The 21,050-nt window shown below is 31.4% G+C and overlaps 1 protein-coding gene and 1 pseudogene across 1 annotated transcript in view; both read left to right on the forward strand.

Moving 5' to 3' along the window:
* The first annotated feature begins 202 nt into the window (after positions 1 to 202).
* The window catches only part of LOC118196957 (SPARC-like), a 57,459-nt gene continuing 36,611 nt past the window's right edge, over positions 203 to 21,050 (forward strand). The window contains exon 1 of the mRNA XM_035368425.2: positions 203 to 360. The gene's annotated coding sequence lies outside the window, so the exon portion shown is untranslated. The remainder of the gene's footprint in view (positions 361 to 21,050) is intronic.
* Positions 6,892 to 7,353, forward strand: LOC146995868 (uncharacterized; annotated as a pseudogene).

Raw genomic sequence — 21,050 nt, forward strand, 5'->3', positions numbered from 1 at the left:
ACCTTGCGCCAATTATGCTAAAATCCCTGGATATCATCTTTCAGAGAGCATTTGGACAGCTCTGAGATTTCTCGGAATGACAAGGCCCGGATGGGGCCTCGAGACTGACTCAGTGCCGGCAGATGTCAAAGGTCAAGTAAAGGGAGAAGTTGTGAGGAGATGAAAAGGCGAGGATCATCAAAAATTGAACTACGGAAGAAAAAAGACGAAAAGAAGTCAGCTCCGAGGTCAACACCAGCGAGCACGTGACAGAGCGCTGAGGAGGCGAAGAGTACGGAGAGATGCTCTTTAATTAGAGCTGTCTGGTGTGTTCTGTGGAGAAGGATTCAGCTTAGGAATACTGACTGAGACTGACAGAAAGTAAGTTTAAAAATTATTAAACGATTAGTTATTATTACCATAAATTGCAGAAAATTTAACTATTAAATTTGATTCTTATAGTTTGAATACCTTTTTTTTTTATTATTTTACTTGCATTCAAGTGACAGCAATTCTTATGTAAATCATATTTCAGAATTTCTCTCTATTTTTTAATTTTTAATAATTTGATAAAAAAATCCAGAATAGCGTTTTTAAGTTATATAAATAACAGCAATATAAAATACTCAGTTAAAAAATTTAAATAGTTTAAGTCAGTAAACAAGTACAAAAATGACAAAAGGTGCATTTGGAATTTTTAATCTAACAGCCTTTGAAATGAGAAAAGACAGTCCCAGAAACATTTCTACTCGTAGAATGAGTTCGAATTGTTATTATAAAGTTACAGCGGCTCACGTTTGTTTTTGGATGCTTGTTTTTTCAGTTTTATTTGCAAACCTCAAGTACTGAATATTAGCAAAACGAATTAATTTTTCGATCACATATACTGAATATATCGAATATGTGAATATATCACATATATCGAATGACGTAATCCTACTGCGAATATGGGCATCTGAAAGCCCAAATCTGAAATTTGGAATTTGTTTTATTATCTACTAGTAGCTTCGCTGCCAGCCTTCGGCTGGCTTTTAAATGTACCGGAAAAATGGCTGAAGGGAACACCAAACGTTAAATTTAAAAACTGCGTAGAATTTTAATCTGCAGAACAACTTCATAAAAAAAGTATTTCGTATAACAAAATTACAATGAAATAAGTCAATATCCCTTAATACAAATATTAATTATCTTAATAAATAAATTAACCAACTTCCCTTTGCAAAATCTTAAGAACTCAAATGGTATAAAGGAGGTTAAGAACTTTGTTTCCTAAAAAAACTCTCAAAACTTTTCAATATCTTAAAAACAGTGAAATGAGCAATAAATAACATAAAAGAATACAAAAAACAAAAAATTCTGAAAAGCAAAATATAATTAATGATATTTTATCTTATATTTTCAAGAAAAAAAAATTACAATGAAATGAGCTATATCCCTTAATTCAAATATTAATTATCCTAATAAAAAATTTAACTAACTTTTCGTTGAAGTAGAAAAGATCATGCAAAACTTTTCAATATCTTACAAATAGTGAAATAAGCAAAAAATAACATGAAAGCAACTCAAAAAACATCAAATTCCGCGCAGAATTTTACTCTGCAGAACAACTTTATAAAAAAAATCAATAAAAATGTATTATATATATATATATATAAATGACAATGAAATATGCCAATCTCTTAAAAACAGTGACATAAGAAATACGATGAAAAATTGTTGCCAAACCCATATTTCTAAAAGAATGAAACTATTCAAAATGGTGCGATTTCATCAATAATCAATCAACAAACAATAAGAAAGGAAAATTGTTGCCAAAATCACATTTTTAAAGATGTGAGATGTGAGAAGTGTACTCGGAAGCTTCATTTAAAATTTTTTTAAAAATACAAAGTATTATCATTTTTCCAAAATTCTTTTTGTAAAAGCAGTCGCAAGGATGAAAGTTTAACGTGTCCAAAAATCAAAGAAAAATAAACTGTACATTTTTAAAAATAAATTTTTTAAAAAAAATCCCGTTGAAAAGGTGTTAAGCTCCCTTTGTTAAATAAATTCGTGTTTAATCGATTTATTGAAACACGAAATTTATTTTAAGTTCGTAAAATAGCTAAGTGCCTACGTTTTATGACGATGTGAAAATGGAGTGTGTAGAATAAAATCTCGCTTTACTAAAGCCCATTATGTCTCAAAATCACGCGATTTCGTCACAAAACATAAAATTAAAAAAAAAAAAAAATCGAATTCGAATTTCGAAAAAAATCGCTTCGAGGTGGCTTCGAGTGGCTCTTGCTTAGATGCATTTATGTACCAAATTTCGTAGCCGTGGGTCTATTAGCTTACGCTCAGCGCGAACGAAAGACGCACATACACACAGACTGTTTCTTTTATTATATGTAGAGATTTCATATTTTGTAAAACTTTAACGAATTTTTGAGTAACAAACTCAACGATTTAAAAGCGAGCAATGGCAAAAGTCTACGAGGGGGGGGAAGCCTTTTTATCGCCAGCACGCAGAAATGTGAATCCGAAATTCTAAAGATATGCTCATTTTCCATATTTCGATTCTACGACTTAAATTATGCCAGATTGGCAAGTTTTGTTAGGTTTTAAAAAATTTTCTCAAAATTTTAGCTCTTAAGTATTAATTGAATTTGGTATATATTTATTAATATCTCTTTTTTTATTAAACTTTTTTTATTCTCCTTTCACATTTCGAAAGTTAGGTTCATTTCAAATAAAATTCACTTATTTTTATGATTTATTTTTAAAATTTCTATTTTTAAACAATTTTTAAATTTTTCGAAAAAAAAAATAATTATAACCTATAAAAGTTTTACCATCATCTTAAGATAGGTGTATTTCTAAGCGTTGCTGTAAAAAATTAGAGTTTTTTATTCAAATTTTCTAAGATATACACGAATTTACATATTTTCGCGCTTTGAAATTTGGCATCTTTTTTTTTTTTGAGCGATAATAACGCAAAATGCGGTAATTGATTTTGTTATTTGAATTGCCACAGCTATTTTTAACCTTAAATTTCAAATAAATGTTTACGGAGAATTAATTATACGAAATTTTTCCCTCAATGATGCGTAATAAATATTTATTAATACTATATGAAAAGCTATTTTTTAAAAATTATTGATAGTATTTGTTTATAAAGCATAATTTTAAGTTTTAATATTTTGGCAACATTGATATGAAATTGTAAAAAGAACGAGTTAAAAATGTATCTGGAAGAGAGAGTTTTTTATTATGATGGTTTGGTAGAATGTGGTAAGATTTCTTATGTCTGATTTTCTTTAATAAAGTTTTCTTTTTGTATATTGCCATAATGTACTTTTGTTAGAAGTGGATGATTCTTTTGAGAATGTTATATATATGTCAATCTTAAATAACCAACATTTGGTAGCAGATCGTGGTTGCCCCTCTGTTAATAAACTTTTAGATAGAACATTGATGTTGTTTAGGCTTAACAAAATAGCCAATTTCTCTAAGAGATAAATTAGACTTGTATTATAATTAGTGAATATAAATTAGAAAATATGGCATATAATATGATAAATTTGAGTCATATAGAAAAATTAAGTGACGATAATTATCTTATTTGGGCCAACAGAGTTGAAAGTGAATTAAGAAGTTTAAAGATATGGAGAAGTGTGATAGAAGCTGATGAACCACCAAAACCATATAAAAAGGATGATGCTAATTTCGAAAATGAAATAAAAACTTGGGAAATATGGGTTTATAATAACGCGATAGCAAGAAATATAATGAATCAAACTATGACAGCTCCACAAGCGTTAAAATATGCGAATGAAAAGAACGCAAAGAAGTTATGGGAGAAAATCAAAAATGAAATGGCGGCAAGAACAGAAGATATTCAAATCAAATGCAGAATAGAATTAGCTCAACTGAAAATGAGTCAAAATGAATCAGTAGATGATTATATGAATAGAGCTGTTATTCTGAAAAGTAAAAGTATTCAAGTTGGAGATGAAATAAGAGATAAAGAATTAATTTACTTCATACTAAAAGGACTTAGAAAAGAATTTGAATTTGATGTTTTAAAATTATTAAAAGCGATAAAGAGAAAGATCTAGCTTCAATTAGACAAGCTTTAAAAGAAACAGAAGGAAAAAATAAACAAAGAAGAAAAGAAATAGAAGTAAGTTCTAAGGCAAAAGAAAACTGGATAAAATCGAAATATGAAAGAAGATGCTTTAATTGTGGAAAATTAGGACATTTAATAAAAGAATGTCGTAATAATAATAATAGTATAAAGTGCTTTTGATGTGCTTTTGAAAATTCGGCCACAAATCAACTGAATGTAAAATGAAAACTAAACAAGAACACCGACAGCAGAGAAATGTAACAAATAAAACTTATAGAATGTCAAGCAAGGAAAGAGAATATGAATCAGCTACATGCTTATTTGAAGTATCTAAGAAAATAGAAAGCTCATATCTTAATCAAGATAGAAATGATGAAAAGAATAAAATAAATAAACAAGAGAATGGAAAAATTAAATGGATTATTGATTCAGGAGCCACATCTCACATGGCAACTAATAAAGAAATATTTACTAATTTTAAAGATGAAGAACGACAAATAATGACGGCTGAAAAAGGGGCCATGATCAAATCAGTTGGTATTGGTAACATTAAAATGCAAACTGATAGAAATAAGAACATCATCTTGAGAGTAGAAAATGTTCTGCAAGTACCGAATTTAAGTGAAAATCTGCTGTCAGTATCAAAAATTGTAGATCATGATTTAAACGTAATTTTTACCAAAAATAAAGCAGAAGTGATCAATAAACAGGGAAACATTCTATATATAGCTAACAGAAATGGAAATAAATTTGAAGTTGAAGGAAATATTGTTGAAGAAGGTAAAATTAGTTATGTTAATGATGTACTATGGCATCAGAGACTAGGTCATATAAATTATCAAAGGCTCATAGAAATGAAAAAACACTCATCGGTCATTGGATTAGAAAATGTAAAAATTTCTGAAAACAATTGTGAACCTTGTACATTAGGTAAAATAACACGAACATCTTATAAAAGTGTGAAATTTAAGCAATCTGAAGATATTTTAGAATTATGGCACATAGATTTAGTTGGACCAATTGAGAAATCAATAGATGGAAGTTGTTATTTTTTAACAGTGGTAGATGATTATAGTAATTTCATATTTGTGATAACAATTGAGAAGAAGAGTGAAACTTCAGAAGCTCTAATCAAACTTATCATTCAAGAAGAAAGACAAACAGGAAAGAAACTAAAAAGAATTCGTAGTGATAATAATAGTGAGTTTTTAGCTAAAAATATAAAAGAATTTTTTGAAAAAATGGGAATTAAACATGAACTTACAACCCCTTATACTCCGGAAAGTAATGGAAAAGCTGAACGTTTTAATCGCACTATAATTGAATCTGCTAGAACTATGTTAATTGATGCAGAATTACCGATAAAATTTTGGTCTGAAAGCGTTAAAGTAGCTGTACATGTGAATAACAGGAGTCACAAAAATGATAAAAGGTTTACACCATATGAACTATATAAAGGACGCAAGCCTAACATTACTTATCTTAAAAGATTTGGATGTGAAGCATATGTTCATATAAGACGAGAAAAACGTAGAAAGGTGGATCTAAAAGCTAAAAAAGGAATTATGATAGGCTATAGCATGAAGAGAAAAGCATACAAAATTTATATCCCTGAACTAAATAAAATTCAAGAAGTGAGAGATGTAAAATTTGATGAACAGAAACTTGGATCACCTTTACTAAAAGAAAATTATTTAAATTTCGATAAAAATCAAATATTAGAAGAACTTATTATTTTTTATAAGGAACAAATTAATGAAAATGTAAATAATTCAGAAATAACTAACAGATACTATAGAGAAGATAATACAACAGATGAAGAAGCTGAGAAAATTTTGCCATCCAATAGTGATGATGAACACGATGATAAAAATTCATTGGCAAAGCCAACCGAGTATCCGCAAATAAATGAAGAACCTGGAAATGATAATCATGGAAATCCTGTACAGAAAAGACCAGCGCGAATTACGAAGCCCCCAGAAAAATTAAAAGATTATGTAGTATACAATACAAATGAAGGATTACCTAAGACGTATAATGAAGCTATAGAATCTGCTGAAAGTGAATTCTGGCTACAAGCAATGACAGAAGAATTGAGTTCAATGGAGGCTAATGAAGTCTGGGAATTAGTTGAAAGACCCATCGATAAGAAAGTTATTAAAAAACCGCTGGATATTCTCAAAAAGGGATGAAAAGGGTAATTTAGAAACAATTTACAAAGCAAGACTAGTAGCGACCGGATTTAATCAAAGAAAAGGAATTGATTATGAAGATGGATTTAGCCCAGTAATGAGACTTGCAACCTTTAGAACATTATTATCGATTGCAGTTTACAAAAACTACAAAATAAGATTTTTCGATGTAAAAACTGCATATTTAAATGGATATTTGGATAAACCAATTTACATGGAACAACCACCTGGCTTTATATCAGATCCGAACAAAGTATTTCTTGTAAACAAAAGTATATATGGATTACCACAATCAGGAAAATGCTGGTATGATGAATTATGTAAAGTTCTTAAAGAAACGAATTTAACTAGACTAAAGTCAGATTCGTGTGTTTATATTTATAAAGATAAGATTAAATATTTTATCATAGCAGTATATGTGGATGACTTAATGGTGTTGGAAATTCAAATTCTGAGATAAATGACATCATCTCTCAACTATCTAAATCGTTCACATTACGAGAAGTCACTCAAACACAAAAATTTTTAGGAATAGACATCCGGCAAGAATCTGGAAAACTTATACTCAGTCAAGAAAACTATATAACTAAAATCTTAAAAAACTTTGAAATGGATGAATGTAAACCTATCAAGACTCCAGGAATATTGGGTGAAAATCTTGATGACATAGCATCTTCACCACCTGTGTCGAAGACAAAATATCAAGAAGCATTAGGTTCATTGATGTACTTAGCAACAGGCACAAGACCAGACTTAGCTTTTGCAGTAAGTAATTTGTCAAGATATAATCAAGATCCCAGAGAGAAACACTGGAAAGCTGTAAAGAGGATATTTAGATATATTAAAGGAACACAAAATACTTGTTTAGTGTATACTTCAGACAATGGGAAATTAAATGCTACATCAGATGCAAGTTGGTGTACCACTGAAGATGGAAAATCATTTGGAGGTTATTTCATTAAATTAGGCAAAAATTTCATAAATTGGAAGTGCAACAAACAAAGAATAGTTGCTCTATCTACAATGGAAGCTGAACTTTTAGCATTCTGCGAATGTGCATGTGAAATTTAATGGTACATCTTTTTACTTGAAGAATTGGGTCAAGATGATCTAATTGACAAACCAATAGGAATTAAAACAGACTGTCAAGCATTAATAGATTGGATTAAAAAACCAAAACAAAGTAGCAGTTCAAGGCACATTAATAGAAAATATTTCTTTGTTAAGGATGAATATGAAATGAATCAAATCATTCCTCAGTTTGTGTGTTCACAAAATCAAGAAGCGGATATTTTAACAAAGTATCTACCTAGGGTGAAATTAAAAGATGAACTATTAAAGTATGGACATGACTGACTGATTAAAATTATATCTTTAAATACAAATAAGGGGGGAATTGATAGTATTTGTTTATAAAGCATAATTTTAAGTTTTAATATTTTGGCAACATTGATATGAAATTGTAAAAAGAATGAGTTCAAAATGTATCTGGAAGAGGGAGTTTTTTATTATGATGGTTTGGTAGAATGTGGTAAGATTTCTTATGTCTGATTTTCTTTAATAAAGTTTTCTTTTTGTATATTGCCATAATGTACTTTTGTTAGAAGTGGATGATTCTTTTGAGAATGTTATATATATGCCAATCTTAAATAACCAACAATTATTGATATTATTCAAATTTTTAATGTTAGAGTCCTGTATTATATTTAAAGAAATTAAGTAATGAAAAATCTCCCTAAATGTATGTATATTTCTCGCATTGTGATAAAACAACGGTACATACAGCCATTGAATTTTGAATGACGTAATCCTCGTACGACTATGAGCATGTGGAAGATCAAATTTGAAATTTGTTTTATTATCGATTTCATATTTTGTAAATCTTTAACGAATTTTTGATTAACAAACTCAAGGATTTCAAAACGAGCAATGGCAACGTTATACAGAAAGAAACATTTTTTTATCTCCAGCGCGTGAGACTGCCTATCGGAAATTCTAAAGATATGCTCAGTTTAAAACTATTTTGCGATAATGCTGTTGAACTGAATTTTATGGTTTAAGTGCGAAAAACGTGATATTTAATAAATAAAGGTTAACACACAAAATGTTAAAAAAACTCCCCTTTGGACGTAATTTAAAATCTGAAACCTTTCAGATTTTTTATTTATTTATTTTTATTTATTTTTCGCAGTATACATTGAATCCTTTCGTTACGATCACGTCTGATTAAACAATCACCTCCAAAAGTGGCAAGTACTTTAAACGTAAGTGAACTACGGCACTTTTTTAATTAAAAAAAAATATTTAAACTCCTTATGCATCACATACTATATAATACAAGGCTTACAGAGATAAATAAATAAAAAAAGGAAAAAGAAAAAAATCTAAATGAAATTTAAATGGTCGCCTGAAAGGGGTTTGTTAAAGCCTTTAGGCTCTCAATGAGCTCGCAATCTGCCAGTCTGCTCTTGCACCACTCCTGCACTCCCTGCTCTTTCTTTCTTTCGTTCTTTTTTTTTTTTTTTTTTTTTTTTTTTTTTTTTTTTTAGCAGTTGTATAATTAAGCATCGCTTTCTTCGCTTTTATACCACATACGTGTCAATGACAAAATCAGAAAATTTTTTAAATCTGCATAATAGCATATGTTTAAAATTCCCTTTCATTTTCCGAACATTTTTCCGAATGGTAACAGTCATACGGAAATAAAAATGTTTTATTTGGTACAGTGTTGCCACTGCTTGCTTTCAGATCGTTGAGTTAGTTAATCAAAAATTCATTAAAAGTTTTACAAAATATGAAATAAATATAAAAACAAATTCAGATTTAAAATTCAGGTATCCAGGTGCACATGTTTGGGTGGAGGAGTACGTTATTCGAAATTGAATGGCTGGATGTACCGTCGTTTTTTCATTTTTCATAGTGCGAGGAACATACATGCGGATTGTTCATTATTTGATTTCTTTAAAAATAATGCTGAACGATAATATTTGGTGGCAACAATTTGAAAAATAATACTCAGTTTATAGCGAACCAACGCAAAACCTCATTTCAAGACTAATAGCCTGTTTTGCGCTTAAAAACGATACAAACAAAAAAAAATAAATAACAGAAAATAAAATAAAATTTACAAGTTCATAGATGAAACGTAAGAAATAAATGCTCAGAAAGAATAGATTGCCATGTTAACTTAAACAAACATATGGAGAGGGGAAGAAAATTTTTAAAGAATTAAAACTTAAGAATGGGTTCTTTTCTTTCCTGTATAAGCTGTAAGTAGTAGAACAAGAATGCTTGACAATTTATAGTTCTCCGAACCTATAAGAACATAAGTCCTTAGGAGATAACCCAAATCTCTTCAAATATGAATTTAAATTATCGTGCTCAGTTAAAAATTCGGTAATTTCAAAATGGCAGTTTTTTTTTTTTTTTTTTAAATTTTTTATTTTTGAGTCTATGAAAAATGGGTGGGAAGTATAATATAGTCATAGAGGCAGCAGAAGAATGTTTGTATTATTCATTCCACTTCAGAAATGTTTTGCTATAACTTTATTTCTTGAAAAATCGCTTAACAATGTAATTGTGATGTTAACCGGAAGGTTTGAAACTTGCTTTTACCAGTCTCCAATCAGCCCTTTCATTCCTTCGATTGCCAGTGTGGCCACGCACATGAGAGAAAGATGACATTAGCATCTTTATTATTGAGATCTTTAAGAATCACGTAAGAAGCGATAATTAATTTATTGCAGAAGATAATCATAAGAAAATATAACGATGAGAGAGAATCAGTGCAAAAAAGGAAGTTACAACTTAACGAACAATAATTAGATATCCCCTTAATTTGTTCATTAATGCACAGTAATTCGGCTTGAAAATATTGCATTCACTGGGAATTTTTTTAACTTCGGTACTGAACATCATCTCTCTAACATGACCCCTTCCTCAGAGCACCTCATCTGGAACCAAAAGAGAAGTTTAATAAGAACTAAACCGATTATAAGGCGGTAGAGTGTCCGCCGAAAACATCACAGACGAAAATGTCCCGGAAAAAACAAAGCAAGGGCGAAAACATTGTGGGAGAAAAGAAAGCAAGGGGAAAACATCGCAATTCTAAAACATGTGGTATAAAACAAATATTTTCGTCGAAAATAAAGCGGTTCAAAAACATTCGCGGTTGCAGAGATATTAAGTTTCCCCCCCCCGGAGCAGGGAACACGAAAAATCAGCCATATTCTCACCACACTCAGGTAGGTGCAAGGGGCTAGGTTTACATATCCCTAAGCAACGAATGGCCAGATATGATGCAGATGCGATCATTTCGTGCGCAGTTAAATGCTATTTCGCAGTAAAGAACTAATTCGAAAAACAGATGCAATTATATTTCTTTAACTCATACGGCTTTCCTCTGGAAAAAATAAAATAAGTGACTCAAGACAGCGTGCTCTGCTGTGAAATTGCTGCTCGAGAAATTGAAATTATTTTTAAACAAATCTTTAACTTTTTAGACTTTTCCGAAAAAAATAATTTCGTCTTTTTTATTCACACAATTAATACAACGACCAGCATATTGAAATGAAATCTAACCGTAAGTAATTGAATTAATTCATTAGTTGAGAATCGGATTATCAGTAACATTTTATTTTTTCTAAGGTTGAGACATTCTTAGATCTTCGAATCTTCAAAAAGATTTGAAATTTTCTGTTTTCATCATTTCTTCTTTTAGTGGAACATCAAAAAAATTATTTTTATCGACTCCCAATACAAACAAGCATTTATTAAAAACAGAACGCCAGGTTTTTCAATACGGCATTCGATGAAATCCGGAAGAATTTTCAGTTAATCGGCGCACTGCCCTTTCTCGATAGTTGTTGAAACTAGCTTTCGAGTAAAGGAGTCATCTCGATAATTTTTGGATATAGATAACCTATTACTAATAGGTCGTGGTAAGTTTCGAGCAACTTGTTCTGTAATATATAAGCATTACGTTGCGCACATGGCTGCAGTTATCTACAAATTCAACTATTCAAACATTGTTATTTGAACTGTTAATTGAGACCTGAACGCTTACTCAAGTATGATTGTTAAATTATGTGAAGAAATTGAACATGGATAATCAATTAGCAACGACGCCCAACCTTTTCTTTTATACTAAATAAATCTGATTTCGGTTGCTGAAGTGCAATCTAAATACTAGAAGATCAGAGTGCCAATTTTTAGTTCAAAGGGGAAATTTGCCCAGAAGGACTATTAATTTCGTTCTGGCATTTTGCGTCGATTCACGATAAGCGTTGTTTCACTTTCCAGATTGTTGCCACCAAATACTATCGCCCTGTCTTATATTTAAAGAAATTAACTAATGAAGAATCATAAAAGAAAATAGAAATTAACTAATGAAAAAAGAAATTAACTAATGAAGAATCATAAACATAAATGTATATATGTTTCTCGCATCGTGATAAAACAATGGTACCTAGAGCCAACAAAACTTGAGTACACGCACTATATAAGTGGGCGATTCTGCACTTTACTGGTGAATTTTACAGCAGATTATGCCCTATTCATATATTTGCTTTCTAAACATTGATAACCAGTTAAAAAATTTACATTTAATTAGTATAATTGTTAGTGATATATCCCCACTAACGTTTGGTACTTGAACGCACAATTTTTGGCTTTCGAAGCCAATTCTTTATGCATTAGGTAACAGGTGTCTGTAAAAGCAACCTTAAATTTGTGGACATTTTAAGAATTCATATCGTAATCTTCCATAGAATATGGGCATGTGGAATCCCTGATTTGGAATTTAAAATTTGTTTTATTATCGATTTCATATTTTGTAACACTTCAACGAATTTTTCATTAACAAACTAAATGATTTCAAAGCGAGCAATGGCAACACTGTTCGGGGGGGGGGGAATTATCTCCAGCGCGGGAGACTGTGGATGGGAAATTTTAAAGATATGCTCATTTTAAAATTATTTTGCGATATTGTTGTTGAACTGAATTTTATGGTTTAAATGCGAAGAACATGATATTTAATAAATAAAGGTAACACACAAAATGTTAAAAAAATGGCCCTTTGGACGTAATTTAAAATCTGAAACCCTTCAGATTTTTTCAAGACTTAAATTTTATGACAATTCTTTTTTATTTTTTCCCCTCTTTTCTCTTTCATTTTTTTATTTATAATTTTATTTTAGTGTTTTATTAATAAATAATAAATTAAAGGTTTTTATTTTTTCTCTCCATTTTAATCAATTCAAAAATGAAGGACTTGTCGGGACACCAACAATAATCAGCGAGATTAACTTCGCCTTTTATTTATTTATCATATAACTAAAATTTTGGATTAAATTAAGAATTAACTTACTATTTACCATTCCTACATATATTCCCAAATTTTGAATGTAATGCTAGCATCCTGACACAGAGTCTTTAGTTTATCACGCATTTAAGTTTTAGGAAGGAGGTTCTATTAGGAGCATGCGTAGGTGGTTACCGGACATTCGGAATTAGCCCGAATAGTCTGGGATTTGCAGTTGCGTCGAGGATTGAAAAATGCTTGGAATTTTTAAATTAGGCTTATTGCACATCCATTTAATCAGTTTTGCCGCTCTTGTATGAAGGACATTTTCAGGCACAATATTTTTAAGATAGAAATCGATTACTGGCATTAGACTAAAAGCGTATTTAAACTTGAAAGTGAATTCCAAATATTCATGCAGTGACTTTTTATAAAGATATAAAATCCAGCGAAGAGATTTTAGGAAAATGTTAGGTACTAAATAAATAATAAAGATATAAAATCAAGCAAAGAGATTTTAGGAAAATGTTAGGTACTAAAACAATATGCAGGAAAGTGGAGCAAAAACAAGATTTCCAGCCATCTACATTATATTCAGAGTAGAAATTCGTTTGCAAAATATAGTCTACTTTTCAGGATCTCGAATATTTTGTTATTCAGTGCAGAATAATTTTCTTTTATTCCTTCATACCAACTTTTACATATAATACAAGCTTGTATAACGTACACTAAATACGCTTTCTAATCACTGAAAATAATTTTCCATAAAGTGCCCTGGACATTTTCCCCACGAAAATTTAACGATCTCTTTTTAAAACTCACAGAAAATTTTCAGGAAAGAACTGGAAACAAAATAATGATACTCATAAATTTTGATTTAATTAGAGGTTCACAAGTGTATTATACTGGTTTCCAGAAGTTAAGCACGCAATGGTCTGAAAATCTCTGTGGATGCAAGTATGCAGTATGCAAATATACATGTTACAGCCAATCGCTATTGACTGCCCGAATATAGGTGGTCGTTGAAGACGTCAGCATTTTGAAGGATTTGAGGAGATTCAAGTTTTTATAATTTTTGCAAGATTATTTTTATTAATATGCGTTTTCATGGATGAAAGAAGACGAATGGCAGACAGTGAGCGCTGGCGTGCTGTCGGACACATTAAAGAATGCATGAACGAGAACAGACAATCAAAGATATTGCTGTTTTCTTTGGCGTTGATCATTCGGTAATTTTTCGAATGAGGCAAGATTCCAGACAAGTCAAACAGCTGTCTGGAGACCATGTGCACGGTTGACCAAGGGTTACAACCCCTCCTGAATACTGCATATTGTATACTCCAATAGTAGCCAAAGGTGAATCGACGAGCAACTTCTACAACTGTTAGATCCATAATTAAGACACAATAACACGCCGAATAAATACTAATTCAGAAGTCAAACAACAAAAATCAGCGTTAATTTACAAAATTTTCACAGGTCTAGTTTCGATGGTTTTACCGAACCATCATCTTCAGCTTCAAAACCGCAAATGAACAAGATAGGAAATAATGTTTAGATAATATAAGAAAGCCTGGACAAGAATAAGCAAGTGGCGCCATCTGTTGGCGAAACCAGAACTAAAACATAATTTCTCTAAAAGCCGAAGGCAAATTTGGATTGGAATTAGGATCGTTAACTAGAACAGAAAGATTTTTATGAATGTGAAATGCCTCTAGAAAATCCAGTTCTCCAATGGAAGATGTTTTTTGAATAATTTTGGCAGCAGAAAAATTGAAAGTGTGATTTTCGGACCAACAATGTTGAGCAACAGAAGACTTCTGTGTTTCCTTTTTTCTAACATATGCCTCATGTTCTTTGACGCGAAATTTTAAGGCTCTCTTAGTTTGGCCAATGTAAATTAAACCGCACTGGCAAGGAATCCTATAAATACCCCAGGAATTCATATCCGGAATGGGGTCCTTGAGTATAGAAGTTGGAATTTTATTGATGGGAGAGTAAACAACCCGAAAGTTAAATTTCTGCAAAATATGTGCAACTTTATAGCTAATTGATGGAAAGAAGGGAATGACAACAGAATTTTTATAATCTCCTAAAATAAGAGTGTGGCTTTTAGTGTGTTGAGATGAGAATTTTTTAACTGCTTGATTAATAATGTTGGGTGAAAAGCCCCTGTCAATAGCTATTGCTTTTAAATAATTTAGTTCTTCATCAAGGGCTAGTTTGGAGGAGCAAACTTGAAGAGCACGGAAAACATAGGAATAAAATGAAGCTAACTTTTGTTTAGTCGGATGACATGATTTAAAGTGTGGTGGAAGGCAAACCGATGAAGGTTTACGGTAAACTGTAGTACTGAAGTTGGATGCGTTACGTGTGACCAGAATGTCGAGAAACGGAAGAGAATTGCAAGTCTCAAGTTCAAAAGTGAACTGAATAGCAGGATCAATAGAATTCATTGTTGAAAGAACTCTATTTAAATCATCTTTATTACCTTCAAACAGGGTAAAAGTATCGTCTACGTAGCGGAACCATGCCGGGAAGTTTAAAGTTTCAAATAATTTTGATTCATAATAATGCATGTAGATATCAGCCAGGATGGGACTGAGGGGGCTTCCCATGGCTAATCCCTCAGTTTGCTTGTAATATTTATTTTGGAAAACAAAATGTGTTTGTTTCAAACAGAGTTGAGTGAGAGAAATTAGCTCATCAATTTCGATGCAAGAGAAATGAAATTCGCGAAGTCTGGTTTCTAGACATCTTAATGCACCCTCGTATCCATTAGCTAAATATTTAGTTTCTAGATTTTCCACTCTATTAGACAATAACATTTACACCATAAAAAATTCAATAGAGTTTGTAAAAAAGGTTAAAAACATTTCTCCTCGTAATTTACTCATGGTTTCTTTTGATGTAAAATCATTATTCACCAATGTCCCAGTGGAGGGTGCATTAAGATGTCTAGAAACCAGACTTCGCGAATTTCATTTCTCTTGCATCGAAATTGATGAGCTAATTTCTCTCACTCAACTCTGTTTGAAACAAACACATTTTGTTTTCCAAAATAAATATTACAAGCAAACTGAGGGATTAGCCATGGGAAGCCCCCTTAGTCCCATCCTGGCTGATATCTACATGCATTATTATGAATCAAAATTATTTGAAACTTTAAACTTCCCGGCATGGTTCCGCTACGTAGACGATACTTTTACCCTGTTTGAAGGTAATAAAGATGATTTAAATAGAGTTCTTTCAACAATGAATTCTATTGATCCTGCTATTCAGTTCACTTTTGAACTTGAGACTTGCAATTCTCTTCCGTTTCTCGACATTCTGGTCACACGTAACACATCCAACTTCAGTACTACAGTTTACCGTAAACCTTCATCGGTTTGCCTTCCACCGCACTTTAAATCATGTCATCCGACTAAACAAAAGTTAGCTTCATTTTATTCCTATGTTTTCCGTGCTCTTCAAGTTTGCTCCTCCAAACTAGCCCTTGATGAAGAACTAAATTATTTAAAAGCAATAGTTATTGACAGGGGCTTTTCACCCAACATTATTAATCAAGCAGTTAAAAAATTCTCATCTCAACACACTAAAAGCCACACTCTTATTTTAGGAGATTATAAAAATTCTGTTGTCATTCCCTTCTTTCCATCAATTAACTATAAAGTTGCACATATTTTGCAGAAATTTAACTTTCGGGTTGTTTACTCTCCCATCAATAAAATTCCAACTTCTATACTCAAGGACCCCATTCCGGATATGAATTCCTGGGGTATTTATAGGATTCCTTGCCAGTGCGGTTTAATTTACATTGGCCAAACTAAGAGAGCCTTAAAATTTCGCGTCAAAGAACATGAGGCATATGTTAGAAAAAAGGAAACACAGAAGTCTTCTGTTGCTCAACATTGTTGGTCCGAAAATCACACTTTCAATTTTTCTGCTGCCAAAATTATTCAAAAAACATCTTCCATTGGAGAACTGGATTTTCTAGAGGCATTTCACATTCATAAAAATCTTTCTGTTCTAGTTAACGATCCTAATTCCAATCCAAATTTGCCTTCGGCTTTTAGAGAAATTATGTTTTAGTTCTGGTTTCGCCAACAGATGGCGCCACTTGCTTATTCTTGTCCAGGCTTTCTTATATTATCTAAACATTATTTCCTATCTTGTTCATTTGCGGTTTTGCAGCTGAAGATGATGGTTCGGTAAAACCATCGAAACTAGTCCTGTGAAAATTTTGTAAATTAACGCTGATTTTTGTTTGACTTCTGAATTAGTGTTAGATCCATGTTTACAGTGTCACTTGGTAAGACAATATCTGCCAATGCTGCGCGCCGAAGGCTTCACATGGAAGGCTTGTACACCCGAGTATCAAGAGTTTGTTTTCACCTAACTTCCCAGTCCAGAGGGGACAGATTAAAGTGATGTCGTCAGCATCTCTATTGGTCTGTCTCATAATAGGCGCAACGGACAAGTCCAGCTTGCCCTGGAATCAGATGATAAAAGCCTCACGATTTGAAGAGAACAAGACACACGGTATTAGGTCCAGAACACCATAAAAAATCTAGCATTCAGAGATGGCAGTATCATGGTAAGGGGTTGAACTTCAGTGGGATATGGCATCCATCTGAACATCTTTAAAGACGGTTATGTGACGGCTGCGCAGTATCGGTAAAAAGTCTTACACCCCCATTGTCAGATTTTACGCTGTAGCAATCGATCTTGTTTCCTCCTTATGAATCATTATGCCCATCGTTAACGAGTACCTGGAGAGTTAGAGCATTTCTCGTATTGAGTGGTCACCGTATTCCCCCGTCCTTATTGAAAATCTTTGGAATGCCTTCGGACGTGATGTGTCCGCACGTTTACCTCTTCCAGACAGTTGAAAACTGCCCTAACAAACAAATGGCTGTTGCTAGCATAAATGATGGTTGAATACCTCATTGTGAGAATACGGGCAATTGCTGTGAAGTTTATGTGAAGGCCCAGGTTAGTCATATACACCTTATTAATGAAAGTTTTGTGTGTTTTGGTTTTTAACTTTAAACATCAGTTTGCTAATGACCCAAATTTGGCATCATCACATAATTTACGAAAATTAAAAGTTATCTTTTTCTTTATATATAATGTTTTTTTTTTTTTTTTTTTTTTTCATGTGTTAACCCATTTTCTACCTTTATGTGCAGTCTGCTGCTAATCAATGCTTTAATTTTCCATTTCTGGTGCTATCGTAGCATGCTTAACTTTCGGAAGCCAGCGTAGAATACAGAGTGTTGCATTAGTAAAAAATATATGTATTATGCAAATATTTTACGCCGAAAACTGTTCTATACATATCCTTTGCATTTATCAATAAAAAACTCATTTTTTACTTGATTCCAGCGGAGTCATATGTGCCAGCCGCTAATAATATTTAAACTTTAAATAAAACTATCTTCGAAGGTATCTCGACACTTCTTTAAAAAAGTTGTAAAAATAAATAAATAAATAAACAACGAAAGATGTCTCAGTGCTAGATGACTGCATGGTTAAATGAATTGTTTTTCGAAACCACCATGTCCCGAATATCTTTTTTATTCTGTTATAATGGAAGTGCTTATAAAGGAAACCTTGTAATTTGATGATTATTCATTTCCACTCCTTTTAAATTATAGGAATGTTGAAAATGTAATTAATTCTGAAAGACTATCATTGGGTAGAATATGAATATTGAATGTCTAATGAACTTCCGTTGTGGGTTGTTATTCAAGGCTAACAGCCCAACCCCCCACGCAGGAAAATATTAGTGTAGATGACAGTGAATGTAGTCTTGTATTCTTAGCCATTGAAAGACAAAAAAAAAAAAAAAAAAAAAACGAAAAGAAAAGAAAAAAATTCGTGGAGAAAGTGAAGCGTGTGGGAAAGATGGCGTTCTCATTCGGGCACCTGTGACGTCATAAGAATACCAGTCAAACTGAGTAGCGTTCATCGCTTTTGATGATAAACAGAAACTTCCGCTTTCTTTGAAGCATACGAAAACAGGCAGAACGTGCAAAACAGAAGCGTTGTTTTCAAAAATAATACTCTTGCATTTTCTAGCTAATGCACATGTATAGTTAATTTGCATATTACTTCTATTTTCATTTCCTACTTTTTCAAGCTGTTCCTGTTGTGTTATTAATGATGCTTATCGAAGTTCTAACTGAAATCCCATTATTTTATATTTTAGAAATACTGAAAGAGAAGTTCATGGGCTGTAGTTTAAAATTCTTACAGTAAGGCATCTTAAGAAGATGTTAGGTTTGCAAAAATCGGATTCGACTATTTACGGTTGGCTGTTCAGCATTTATATTACTATGCTTAATTTTTGCAAGAATCGACAGTTTGTATTAAAAAGGAATTCAAAATTATTTTTTAATTACTTTCTGACTGAAAATCAGCCGTAATTCAATTTTGTTTCTTATTTTGTGCAGGAATTTTCTATGATCGAAAAAGCATCATTTTAGAAAATGTAATTTTGAGGTATATTTAACGCATTGAAAACCATAAGACTTAGAAGAATCTTTTTTCTGATATAAAGATATACATATTAAAAACAACAGAGCCTAATATATTTTACTTATACTCATGGATTGTGGAGTTTTATTTATGTCGTAGGATAATAGAAAAATCCTATTGAGAAGAGCGTCATTATTTTTTAGTGCGCCTGACTAATGAGAAAATTATCAAGCTTATTTTAATGAGCTCATAAGCTTTTCAGCTAATTAGAAAATGTGTAATTTTTTGTTCAAACAGCTTGGTTTCACCCAAACTTATTTCCATAATCCAAAGATATTGAAATCTTATTAAATAAAAGTATTCAGATTATTGATAACAGATGCAGTTTCTGTATTTTTAAATCAAGTATTGAGAATAAAATGTTAATGAACGTGTATTAAAGCATTTAGAGCTACACTTTTCTTCTTAACGAAAACACTTAATGAAAATTACTTTTTTTTTGTCTTTTTAATTGAAAATAATCATCTTGATTTAGTACTTAACTAATACGAATATAATATTATGCAAGCTTATGAACATTACAGAACTTTTCAATTATTAAAATATTTCATTATAATGCAGTTCCCCAACATAGATAGGAAAATAATTAAAAACAAATTCCAGGTTCTAAATTTGACCAGTTTATTTATAAGGGAACTATGGCATACATACTGTAACTAAATAAAAATATTGTAAGGTAATAATTCATATTTAGACGTATACTAGAGTTTATATTTGTATGTGAGGGAACACAATACTCTCTTCATCCCTCCATGTTGTATAATAGTTTTACTGCATTGAACATCTCTGTTAGAATACCTAAAAGGGCCATTCCGAATTTTTCTTCTTTAAAATTTGTGTTAACTATTTACCAAATCTTGTTCTACTTTTGGATTACATACAGATGATATGAAATCTAGAAATACTGAATTTACTATGAAAAAATTATTAACATTTTTCTATTCCTATACTAACATTCCTTTAAAATCAAGTCATACTTTGATAATGAAAAATAAGTTTTAATGGATATTCTTGCATTTTTCCCCTAGCATCACAAAATTACAAGTCCATACTATTAATTTAATAAATTATTTCCCACTCAAATAGCTCTTTCCGTTTGTGTGCTAAATTTCTATTGAAGATCATGTTTAGGATCTTGCTTTACTAACAAAGATTCAACATTGTTATAAATATAAAGGACTTTATATTTGTAGAGTAGGAATTCAATTTTAGTTAATTATCAGACAGTTTCTCTGGGTTCTCTCAAGTCATTCTTATGACTCATTCAGGGTCGGTAAATTAAGATTTTCATTAATTATGATTTCACAGATTTTAGAAGTTCAAAACAGCTTTTAATTTATATGTATCGTCATGTATGATAATTCTCTTTTATTAATTTAATGTATTCAAAACAGCTTTTAATTTATATGTATCGTTGTGTATGACAATTCTCTCTTTTTTAATATAATGTATTACTAAAGAATGAAATAAGTCCAACATATATCATTACTAAAGTTTACTGTATTAACAAAGAACAAATTACGAATTTTCTGCATAAGGTTGCAAGTAGGTCTAGGTACTGGTCTAAGTTATCTATAGTCTAAAACTGGCGACTCACTATTAACGCCAGCTCCTTTCGATAGGAAAGTTTTTAACAGCTTATCAAATTTAGAAACTTTTATATCAAATGACAAAAATACCGAGATTCAGTTGTAAAAATATGCATATCGTACCTACTTGCTTGTATACAAATTTTTCTTTTAGTTTTACCTCTTAAAACTCGAGAGGTGGGGTTAAATAAAAAAAAAAAGGTATGACGACATTACAAATGTTGCAGTTAGAATTAAGCCTAGCAGTGTTATCAGCACACCTACTACCACCCTAATTATATATTTCATGTTTTCTGGATAGTAGGAAAAGCTCGATAAAGATAGCACGAAACTTG

Source organism: Stegodyphus dumicola, chromosome 8 (genome assembly GCF_044657685.1).
Source record: "Stegodyphus dumicola isolate Sdum_Otavi_A_Nest chromosome 8, ASM4465768v1".
NCBI classification, from domain to species: Eukaryota; Metazoa; Arthropoda; class Arachnida; order Araneae; family Eresidae; genus Stegodyphus; species Stegodyphus dumicola.